We start from the raw sequence: 11,495 nt of genomic DNA on the forward strand, positions 1-11,495 counted from the left end.
GGTCCTCTGGAGATCAGGTGGTAGAACATGGTGCTTGTAATGCCAGGATAGGGGGTTTGATTCCAGGGACCAACCATATGTAAAGAAATAAAATGGATGCACGCATTACTCTAATTTACGTTGGATAAAAGTGTCTGCTGAATGGCGTAAATGATTATATTGTTTTTATTTTGTAGGGGACTTTGAACTTTCAAAACACTAAGCAGGTCTGAAGAGATTATGTTCCACCTGTCTTTTCTACCTGGCTGGAATGTAAACAGCATTCCTGACTCCTGGGGAGTGGCAGGAGAGAGAGGCAGGTGGACTACAGAGGGGACCTGGATTTACTCCTCTGTCCTCCCCTATACCCTCACCTGGCCTCTCTCTGTCCTCCCCTATACCCTCACCTGGCCTCTCCCTCTCTCTGTCCTCCCCTATACCCTCACCTGGCCTCTCTCTGTCCTCCCCTATACCCTCACCTGGCCTCTCCCTCTCTCTCTGTCCTCCCCTATACCCTCACCTGGCCTCTCCCTCTCTCTCTGTCCTCCCCTATACCCTCACCTGGCCCCTCTCTGTCCTCCCCTATACCCTCACCTGGCCTCTCTCTGTCCTCCCCTATACCCTCACCTGGCCTCTCCCCTCTCTCTCTGTCCTCCCCTATACCCTCACCTGGCCTCTCCCTCTCTCTCTGTCCTCCCCTATACCCTCACCTGGCCCTCTCTCTCTGTCCTCCCCTATACCCTCACCTGGCCTCTCCCTCTCTCTCTGTCCTCCCCTATACCCTCACCTGGCCCCTCCCTCTCTCTCTGTCCTCCCCTATACCCTCACCTGGCCCCTCCCTCTCTCTCTGTCCTCCCCTATACCCTCACCTGGCCTCTCTCTGTCCTCCCCTATACCCTCACCTGGCCTCTCTCTGTCCTCCCCTATACCCTCACCTGGCCTCTCCCTCTCTCTCTGTCCTCCCCTATACCCTCACCTGGCCTCTCTCTGTCCTCCCCTATACCCTCACCTGGCCTCTCCTCTCTCTCTGTCCTCCCCTATACCCTCACCTGGCCTCTCTCTGTCCTCCCCTATGCCCTCACCTGGCCTCTCTCTGTCCTCCCCTATACCCTCACCTGGCCCCTCTCTGTCCTCCCCTATACCCTCACCTGGCCCCTCTCTGTCCTCCCCTATACCCTCACCCCTCACCTCTGTCCTCCCCTATACCCTCACCTGGCCTCTCTCTGTCCTCCCCTATACCCTCACCTGGCCTCTCTCTCTCCCCTCCCTATACCCTCACCTGGCCTCTCTCTCTCTGTCCTCCCTATACCCTCACCTGGCCTCTCTCTCTGTCCTCCCCTATACCCTCACCTGGCGTCTCCCTCTCTCTCTGTCCTCCCCTACCCTCTGCCCCTCTCTCTCCTGTCCCCCTATACCTCACCTGGCCTCTCTCTCTCTGTCCTCCCCTATACACTCACCTGGCCTCTGTCCTCTGTCCTCCCCTGGCCTCTGTCCTCCCCTATACCCTCACCTGGCCTCTCTCTGTTCTCCCCTATACCCTCACCTGGCCCCTCTCTCTGTCCTCCCCTATACCCTCACCTGGCCTCTCTCTCTGTCTCTCTGTCCTCCCCTATACACTCACCTGGCCCCTCTCTCTCTGTCCTCCCTATACCCTCACCTGGCCTCTCTCTGTCCTCCCCTATACCCTCTCCTGGCCCCTCTCTCTCTGTCCTCCCCTATACCCTCACCTGGCCTCTCCCTGTCCTCCCCTATACCCTCACCTGGCCTCTCCCTGTCCTCCCCTATACCCTCACCTGGCCTCTCTCTGTCTCTCTGTCCTCCCTATACACCACCTGGCCCCTCTCTCGCTGTCCTCCCCTATGCCCTCACCTGGCCTCTCTCTGTCCTCCCCTATACCCTCACCTGGCCCCTCTCTCTCTGTCCTCCCCTATACCCTCACCTGGCCTCTCTCTGTCTCTCTGTCCTCCCCTATACACTCACCTGGCCCCCTCTCTCTCTGTCCTCCCCCTATACCCTCACCTGGCCTCTCCTGTCCTCCCCTATACCCTCACCTGGCCTCTCCCTCTCTCTCTGTCCTCCTCCCTATACCCTCACCTGGCCCCTCTCTCTCTGTCCTCCCCTATACCCTCACCTGGCCTCTCTCTGTCTCTCTGTCCTCCCCTATACACTCACCTGGCCCCTCTCTCTCTGTCCTCCCCTATACCCTCACCTGGCCTCTCCCTGTCCTCCCCTATACCCTCACCTGGCCTCTCTCTGTCTCTTTCTTTCTTCCCCCATCTGTTGTCAGGTTTCAGTGGTTCTACGTTCCTCCTCTCTCCTAGCAGCAGGTAAAGAAGTGTACCGACCAGACCGACTGGTTTGTCCAGGTTTATTTATGTGGAGTCACTCCCTGATAATAATCCACTGGTCTCTACCGTGTTTACTGTCTCTCTACTGCTCTTACTGTCTCTCTACTGTCTCTACTGTGTCTCTCCTGTCTCTCTCCTCCTGTCTCTCTACCGTGTTTACTGTCTCTCCACTGCTCTTACTGTCTCTCTACTGCTCTTACTGTCTCTCTACTGCTCTTACTGTCTCTCTACTGCTCTTACTGTCTCTCTACTGCTCTTACTGTCTCTCTACTGCTCTTACTGTCTCTCTACTGCTCTTACTGTCTCTCTACTGCTCTTACTGTCTCTCTACTGCTCTTACTGTCTCTCTACTGCTCTTACTGTCTCTCTACTGTCTCTCTACTGCTCTTACTGTCTCTCTACTGTCTCTCTACTGTCTCTACTGCTCTTACTGTCTCTCTACTGCTCTTACTGTCTCTCTACTGGTCTTACTGTCTCTCTACTAGTCTTACGGTCTCTCTACTGCTCTTACGGTCTCTCTACTGCTCTTACGGTCTCTCTACTGCTCTTACGGTCTCTCTGTTCTTACTATCTCTCTCTACTGTTCTTACTGTTCTTACTGTCTCTCTCTCTCTCTACTGTCTCTCTCCTGTTCTTACTGTCTCTCTCCTGTTCTTACTCTCTCTGTTCTTACTGTCTCTCTGTTCTTACTGTCTCTCTGTTCTTACTGTCTCTCTGTTCTTACTGTCTCTCTGTTCTTACTGTCTCTCTGTTCTTACTGTCTCTCTGTTCTTACTGTCTCTCTGTTCTTACTGTCTCTCTGTTCTTACTGTCTCTACTGCCTCTCTACTGTTCTTACTCTCTCTCTACTGTTCTTACTGTCTCTCTCTGTCTCTCTACGGCTCTTACTGTCTCAACTGTTCTTACTGTCTCTCTACTGTGTCTCTACTGTTCTTACTGTCTCTACTGCCTCTCTCTACTGTTCTTACTGTCTCTCTACTGTTCTTACTGTCTCTCTACTGTTCTTACTCTCTCTCTCTACTGTCTCTCTCTACTGTTCTTACTGTCTCTCTACGGCTCTTACTGTCTCTACTGTTCTTACTGTCTCTCTACTGTCTCTACTGTTCTTACTGTCTCTCCTGTCTACTGTTTCCCTACTGTGTGAACTGAGTTTCCGGAGTCAGGGTCTGTCATTATGGATGAGTCCTCAATGGCTCCTATTCCATATATATAGTGCACTACTATTGACCTGAGCCCTATGGGCCCTGGTGTAAAGTAGTGCACTACTATTGGCCTGAGCCCTATGGGCCCTGGTGTAAAGTAGTGCACTATGTAGTGAATAGGGTACCATTTGAACCCCACTGTATCTAGTCTGACCTCAGCGGTCCTTCACTTCCTCTCTGGAAGAGGTCCTTCTCAAACCCCTGGAAATACATGGAATTTATGCCAGAATATAAAACGTGCAGATTCAGGAGAATGGCTGTAGCTCCACCACACCACTCATTAGGGTCTAAGTGTTTCCATGTATTGGTGTGTGACTGTATATGAACTGTGGTGATGAGCTGGATGAATCCTGTCCCCTGAGCCATCTAGGCCAATATCAGAGCCAGGTCAGGAAACCTCATCTAGCCGTGTCCCAAATGGCACACACCCTATTGGACCTGGTCAAAAGTAGTGCACTATGTAGAGAATAGAGTGCCATCTGACATTTGGGACTCTGACTATGTCTCAACTGAGCTGTTCCCATGGACCTCGCCTTGTCTCCAGTCAGTCCGTCCTCTGTCTCCAGTCAGTCCGTCCTCTGTCTCCAGTCTGTCAGTCCTCTGTCTCCAGTCTGTCAGTCCTCTGTCTCCGGTCAGTCAGTCCTCTGTCTCCGGTCAGTCAGTCCTCTGTCTCCGGTCAGTCAGTCAGTCCTCTGTCTCCAGTCAGTCAGTCCTCTGTCTCCGGTCAGTCAGTCCTCTGTCTCCGGTCAGTCAGTCCTCTGTCTCCAGTCAGTCAGTCCTCTGTCTCCGGTCAGTCAGTCCTCTGTCTCCAGTCAGTCCGTCCTCTGTCTCCAGTCTGTCAGTCCTCTGTCTCCGGTCAGTCAGTCCTCTGTCTCCGGTCAGTCAGTCCTCTGTCTCCGGTCAGTCAGTCCTCTGTCTCCGGTCAGTCAGTCCTCTGTCTCCGGTCAGTCAGTCCTCTGTCTCCGGTCAGTCAGTCCTCTGTCTCCGGTCAGTCAGTCCTCTGTCTCCGGTCAGTCAGTCCTCTGTCTCTGGTCAGTCAGTCCTCTGTCTCCGGTCAGTCAGTCCTCTGTCTCCGGTCAGTCAGTCCTCTGTCTCCGGTCAGTCAGTCCTCTGTCTCCGGTCAGTCAGTCCTCTGTCTCCGGTCAGTCAGTCCTCTGTCTCCGGTCAGTCAGTCCTCTGTCTCCAGGTCGGTCAGTCAGTCCTCTGTCTCCGGTCAGTCAGTCAGTCCTCTGTCTCCTCGGTCAGTCAGTCCTCTGTCTCCGGTCAGTCAGTCCTCTGTCTCTATTCAGTCAGTCAGTCCTCTGTCTCCGGTCAGTCAGTCAGTCCTCTGTCTCCAGTCAGTCCTCTGTCTCCAGTCAGTCAGTCCTCTGTCTCCGGTCGGTCAGTCAGTCCTCTGTCTCCGGTCGGTCAGTCAGTCCTCTGTCTCCGGTCAGTCAGTCAGTCCTCTGTCTCCCGGTCAGTCAGTCAGTCCTCTGTCTCCAGTCAGTCAGTCCTCTGTCTCCGGTCAGTCAGTCCTCTGTCTCCGGTCAGTCAGTCAGTCCTCTGTCTCCGGTCGGTCAGTCAGTCCTCTGTCTCCGGTCGGTCAGTCAGTCCTCTGTCTCCGGTCAGTCAGTCAGTCCTCTGTCTCCGGTCAGTCAGTCCTCTGTCTCCGGTCAGTCAGTCAGTCCTCTGTCTCCAGTCAGTCAGTCCTCTGTCTCCAGTCAGTCAGTCCTCTGTCTCCAGTCAGTCAGTCCTCTGTCTCCAGTCAGTCAGTCAGTCCTCTGTCTCCAGTCAGTCCTCTGTCTCCAGTCAGTCAGACAGTCCTCTGTCTCCAGTCAGTCAGTCAGTCCTCTGTCTCCGGTCAGTCAGTCCTCTGTCTCCGGTCAGTCAGTCAGTCAGTCCTCTGTCTCCAGTCAGTCAGACAGTCCTCTGTCTCCAGTCAGTCAGTCAGTCCTCTGTCTCCAGTCAGTCAGTCAGTCCTCTGTCTCCGGTCAGTCAGTCCTCTGTCTCCAGTCAGTCAGTCAGTCCTCTGTCTCCGGTCAGTCAGTCCTCTGTCTCCAGTCAGTCAGTCCTCTGTCTCCAGTCAGTCAGTGCCTCTGTCTCCGGTCAGTCGGTCCTCTGTCTCCGTCAGTCAGTCCTCTGTCTCCGGTCAGTCAGTCCTCTGTCTCCGGTCAGTCAGTCAGTCAGTCCTCTGTCTCGGTCAGTCAGTCCTCTGTCTCCGGTCAGTCAGTCCTCTGTCTCCGGTCAGTCAGTCAGTCCTCTGTCTCCGGTCAGTCAGTCCTCTGTCTCCAGTCAGTCTCTGTCTCCGGTCAGTCAGTCCTCTGTCTCCGGTCAGTCAGTCCTCTGTCTCCGGTCAGTCAGTCCTCTGTCTCCGGTCAGTCAGTCCTCTGTCTCCGGTCAGTCAGTCCTCTGTCTCCGGTCAGTCAGTCCTCTGTCTCCGGTCAGTCAGTCCTCTGTCTCCGGTCAGTCAGTCCTCTGTCTCCGGTCAGTCCGTCCTCTGTCTCCGGTCAGTCCGTCCTCTGTCCCGGTCAGTCCGTCCTCTGTCTCCAGTCAGTCAGTCCTCTGTCTCCAGTCAGTCCGTCCTCTGTCTCCGGTCAGTCAGTCAGTCCTCTGTCTCCGGTCAGTCAGTCAGTCCTCTGTCTCCGGTCAGTCAGTCCTCTGTCTCCGGTCAGTCAGTCAGTCCTCTGTCTCCGGTCAGTCAGTCAGTCCTCTGTCTCCGGTCAGTCAGTCCTCTGTCTCCGGTCAGTCAGTCAGTCCTCTGTCTCCAGTCAGTCAGTCCTCTGTCTCCAGTCAGTGGTCCTCTGTCTCCGGTCAGTCAGTCGTCTCTGTCTCCCGGTCAGTCAGGTCCTCTGTCTCCAGTCAGTCAGTCCTCTGTCTCCAGTCAGTCCGTCCTCTGTCTCCAGTCAGTCAGTCCTCTGTCTCCGGTCAGTCAGTCAGTCCTCTGTCTCAGTCAGTCCTCTGTCGGGTCTCCAGTCAGTCCTCTGTCTCCAGTCAGTCCTCTGTCTCCAGTCAGTCAGTCCTCTGTCTCCAGTCAGTCAGTCCTCTGTCTCCGGTCAGTCAGTCAGTCCTCTGTCTCCAGTCAGTCCGTCCTCTGTCTCCAGTCAGTCCGTCCTCTGTCTCCGGTCAGTCAGTCAGTCCTCTGTCTCCAGTCAGTCAGTCAGTCCTCTGTCTCCGGTCAGTCAGTCCTCTGTCTCCGGTCAGTCAGTCCTCTGTCTCCAGTCAGTCCGTCCTCTGTCTCCAGTCAGTCAGTCCTCTGTCTCCGGTCAGTCAGTCCTCTGTCTCCGGTCAGTCAGTCCTCTGTCTCCGGTCAGTCAGTCAGTCCTCTGTCTCCGGTCAGTCAGTCCTCTGTCTCCGGTCAGTCAGTCCTCTGTCTCCGGTCAGTCAGTCCTCTGTCTCCGGTCAGTCAGTCAGTCCTCTGTCTCGGTCAGTCAGTCAGTCCTCTGTCTCCGGTCAGTCCTCTGTCTCCAGTCAGTCAGTCCTCTGTCTCCAGTCAGTCAGTCCTCTGTCTCCAGTCAGTCAGTCCTCTGTCTCCAGTCAGTCAGTCCTCTGTCTCCAGTCAGTCAGTCCTCTGTCTCCAGTCAGTCAGTCCTCTGTCTCCAGTCAGTCAGTCCTCTGTCTGCGGTCAGTCAGTCCTCTGTCTCCAGTCAGTCCTCTGTCTCCAGTCAGTCAGTCCTCTGTCTCCGGTCAGTCAGTCCTCTGTCTCCAGTCAGTCCGTCCTCTGTCTCCAGTCAGTCAGTCCTCTGTCTCCAGTCAGTCCTCTGTCTGCGGTCAGTCAGTCCTCTGTCTCAGTCAGTCAGTCCTCTGTCTCAGTCAGTCAGTCCTCTGTCTCCAGTCAGTCAGTCCTCTGTCTCTGGTCAGTCAGTCCTCTGTCTCCAGTCAGTCAGTCCTCTGTCTCCGGTCTGTCAGTCCTCTGTCTCCAGTCAGTCAGTCCTCTGTCTCCGGTCAGTCAGTCCTCTGTCTCCAGTCAGTCCGTCCTCTGTCTCCAGTCAGTCAGTCCTCTGTCTCCGGTCAGTCAGTCCTCTGTCTGCGGTCAGTCAGTCCTCTGTCTCCAGTCAGTCAGTCCTCTGTCTCCAGTCAGTCAGTCCTCTGTCTCCAGTCAGTCAGTCCTCTGTCTCCAGTCAGTCAGTCCTCTGTCTGCGGTCAGTCCGTCCTCTGTCTCCAGTCAGTCAGTCCTCTGTCTCCGGTCAGTCAGTCCTCTGTCTCCGGTCAGTCAGTCCTCTGTCTCCGGTCAGTCAGTCAGTCCTCTGTCTCCGGTCAGTCAGTCAGTCCTCTGTCTCCGGTCAGTCAGTCAGTCCTCTGTCTCCGGTCAGTCAGTCAGTCCTCTGTCTCAGTCAGTCAGTCCTCTGTCTCCGGTCAGTCAGTCCCTGTCTCCGGTCAGTCAGTCCTCTGTCTCCGGTCAGTCAGTCAGTCCTCTGTCTCCGGTCAGTCAGTCAGTCCTCTGTCTCCGGTCAGTCAGTCAGTCCTCTGTCTCCGGTCAGTCAGTCAGTCCTCTGTCTCCGGTCAGTCAGTCAGTCTTCTGTCCCCCTCCTGGGTCAGGCCCCACTAGCCCATTACCCTCTGGTCCCAGAGGGCATCAGTCTTCTTCTCCCACCCATTCTGTGTGTATCTTAGTGCCCCACTGCCTGGGTAGGGATCCATAAGTCTGGGCCTCATCTGTATTGTTGGCCCACAACACAGAGCTTTAGAGAGACCAAGAGGCTCCGTGTGCTCTGTGACCCACGAGGCCCCCGTGTGCTCTGTGACCCACGAGGCCCCCGTGTGCTCTGTGACCCAAGAGGCCCCCGTGTGCTCTGTGACCCACGAGGCCCCCGTGTGCTCTGTGACCCACGAGGCCCCCGTGTGCTCTGTGACCCACGAGGCCCCCGTGTGCTCTGTGACCCACGGGGCCCCCGTGTGCTCTGTGACCCACGGGGCCCCCGTGTGCTCTGTGACCCACGAGGCCCCCGTGTGCTCTGTGACCCACGGGGCCCCGTGTGCTCTGTGACCCAAGAGGCTCCGTGTGCTCTGTGACCCAAGAGGCTCTGTGACCCAAGAGGCTCCGTGTGCTCTGTGACCCACGAGGCCCCCGTGTGCTCTGTGACCCACGGGGCCCCGTGTGCTCTGTGACCCACAGGGGTGGGGCCCCCGTGTGCTCTGTGAGTGGCAGGGGTGGGCACCCCGGAGAGAGAGTGGCAGGGGTGTAAACAACATATAATAATATACCTCTGTCTGACAGCTCAGTCCCGTCTGACAGCTCAGTCTCGTCTGACAGCTCAGTCCCGTCTGTCAAAGTTTGTTTCTCAAATGCTTGAAAAATAAATTATCGTATACTCCCACAACCCTTTTTCTTCAGTTTTGTATTGTGAACGCTAACATGCCTTTCCTTTTTCTCTTCCCGTCTCCAGGGCGACCTCCAACAAAGTGTGATGGTCGTTCTGGAGCTGAGCTATATCAACTCTAACCTGCAGCTGCTCATGGAACAACTGGAGGGGCTCAACAGCTCCGGAGGTCTACCAGAACATCCAGTGAGTAAACGGCACCCCTTTAAACGGCACCTTTAAACGGCACCCCTTAAACCTGCGCCCCTTTAAACCTGCGCCTTTCTACTCCTCTATTACCCCCAACCAGCCTACCTATCATGCTGCGTGTGGTCACGTGAGAATTGGCCATAACGTCATGTATAATATAACCATCCAGTGATCTCTAAAGTATTGGTGCCGTGAAACAGGTTGTTGTTTTGGCTCTGTACTCCAGCATGTTGGATTTCACCATGAGAGTAAAGCACTGTCAGTAATAATTTGAGGGGGTATTTAAAATCACATCAGAACCGTTTGGAAATTACTGGGCTTTTTGTACGTAGGCCCCCATTTTTAGAGGAACAAGGTACATTTGACTCAGAAGACTTACAGTAGAGAGTCATTTAACAGACTCCTGATCCAGAGAGACTTACAGTAGAGAGTCATTGTTTTCAGACTCTGATCCAGAGAGATTTACAGCAGAGAGTCATTTAACAGACTCTGATCCAGAGAGACTTACAGTAGAGAGTCATTTAACAGACTCTCTGATCCAGAGACTTACAGTAGAGAGTCATTTAACAGACTCTCTGGATCCAGAGAGATTTACAGTAGAGAGTCATTTAACAGACTCTGATCCAGAGACTTACAGTAGAGAGTCATTTAACAGACTCTCTGATCCAGAGAGACTTGGCAGTAGAGAGTCATTTAACAGACTCTCTGATCCAGAGACTTACAGTAGAGAGTCATTTAACAGACTCTCTTATCCATAGAGACTTACAGTAGAGAGTCATTTAACAGACTCGATCTAAGAAGAGATTTACAGTAGAGAGTCATTTAACAGACTCTCTGATCCAGAGAGACTTACAGTAGAGAGTCATTTAACAGACTCTCTGATGACCATTTAACAGAGCTGTCCAGAGGGGCTTCTGAAGAGAGTCATTTACCAGACTCTCTGATCCAGAGAGACTTACAGTAGAGAGTCATTTAACAGACTAATCCATAGAGACTTACAGTAGAGAGTCATTTAACAGACTCTGATCCAGAGACTTACAGTAGAGAGTCATTTAACAGACTCTGATCCAGAGAGACTTACAGTAGAGAGTCATTTAACAGACTCTCTGATCCAGAGATTTACAGTAGAGAGTCATTTAACAGACTCTCTGATCCAGAGAGACTTACAGTAGAGTCATTTAACAGACTCTGATCCAGAGAGACTTACAGTAGAGAGTCATTTAACAGACTCTGATCCAGAGAGACTTACAGTAGAGAGTCATTTAACAGACTCTCTGATCCAGAGAGATTTACAGTAGAGAGTCATTTAACAGACTCTCTGATCCAGAGACTTACAGTAGAGAGTCATTTAACAGACTCTCTGATCCAGAGACTTACAGTAGAGAGTCATTTAACAGACTCTCTGATCCAGAGACTTACAGTAGAGTCATTTAACAGACTCTGATCCAGAGAGACTTACAGTAGAGAGTCATTTAACAGACTCTCTGATCCAGAGAGACTTACAGTAGAGAGTCATTTAACAGACTCTCTGATCCAGAGAGACTTACAGTAGAGAGTCATTTAACAGACTCTGATCCATAGAGACTTACAGTAGAGAGTCATTTAACAGACTCTCTGATCCAGAGAGACTTACAGTAGAGTCATTTAACAGACTCTCTGATCCAGAGAGACTTACAGTAGAGAGTCATTTAACAGACTCTGATCCAGAGAGACTTACAGTAGAGAGTCATTTAACAGACTCTGATCCATAGAGACTTACAGTAGAGAGTCATTTAACAGACTCTCTGATCCAGAGAGACTTACAGTAGAGAGTCATTTAACAGACTCTCTGATCCAGAGAGACTTACAGTAGAGAGTCATTTAACAGACTCTCTGATCCAGAGAGACTTACAGTAGAGAGTCATTTAACAGACTCTGATCCATAGAGACTTACAGTAGAGAGTCATTTAACAGACTCTCTGATCCAGAGAGACTTACAGTAGAGAGTCATTTAACAGACTCTGATCCAGAGAGACTTACAGTAGAGAGTCATTTAACAGACTCTCTGATCCAGAGAGACTTACAGTAGAGAGTCATTTAACAGACTCTCTTATCCAGAGAGACTACAGTAGAGAGTCATTTAACAGACTCTGATCCAGAGACACTTACAGTAGAGAGTCATTTAACAGACTCTGATCCAGAGACACTTACAGTAGAGAGTCATTTAACAGACTCTCTGATCCAGAGAGACTTACAGTAGAGAGTCATTTAACAGACTCTCTGATCCAGAGAGACTTACAGTAGAGAGTCATTTAACAGACTCTCTGATCCAGAGAGACTTACAGTAGAGAGTCATTTAACAGACTCTCTGATCCAGAGACTTACAGTAGAGAGTCATTTAACAGACTCTCTGATCCAGAGATTTACAGTAGAGAGTCATTTAACAGACTCTGATCCAGAGACTTACAGTAGAGAGTCATTTAACAGACTCTCTGATCCAG

The 11,495-nt window shown here is 52.4% G+C and overlaps 1 long non-coding RNA gene across 1 annotated transcript in view; it reads left to right on the plus strand.

Moving 5' to 3' along the window:
* Positions 1-8,905, plus strand: part of LOC135553421 (uncharacterized) — a 42,042-nt gene extending 33,137 nt beyond the window's left edge. The window contains exon 3 of the long non-coding RNA XR_010457578.1: positions 8,893-8,905. This is a non-coding gene — a long non-coding RNA (uncharacterized LOC135553421). The remainder of the gene's footprint in view (positions 1-8,892) is intronic.
* Positions 8,906-11,495: the final 2,590 nt, after the last annotated feature.

The sequence above is a fragment of the Oncorhynchus masou genome, chromosome 2, assembly GCF_036934945.1.
Source record: "Oncorhynchus masou masou isolate Uvic2021 chromosome 2, UVic_Omas_1.1, whole genome shotgun sequence".
Taxonomy (NCBI): Eukaryota; Metazoa; Chordata; class Actinopteri; order Salmoniformes; family Salmonidae; genus Oncorhynchus; species Oncorhynchus masou.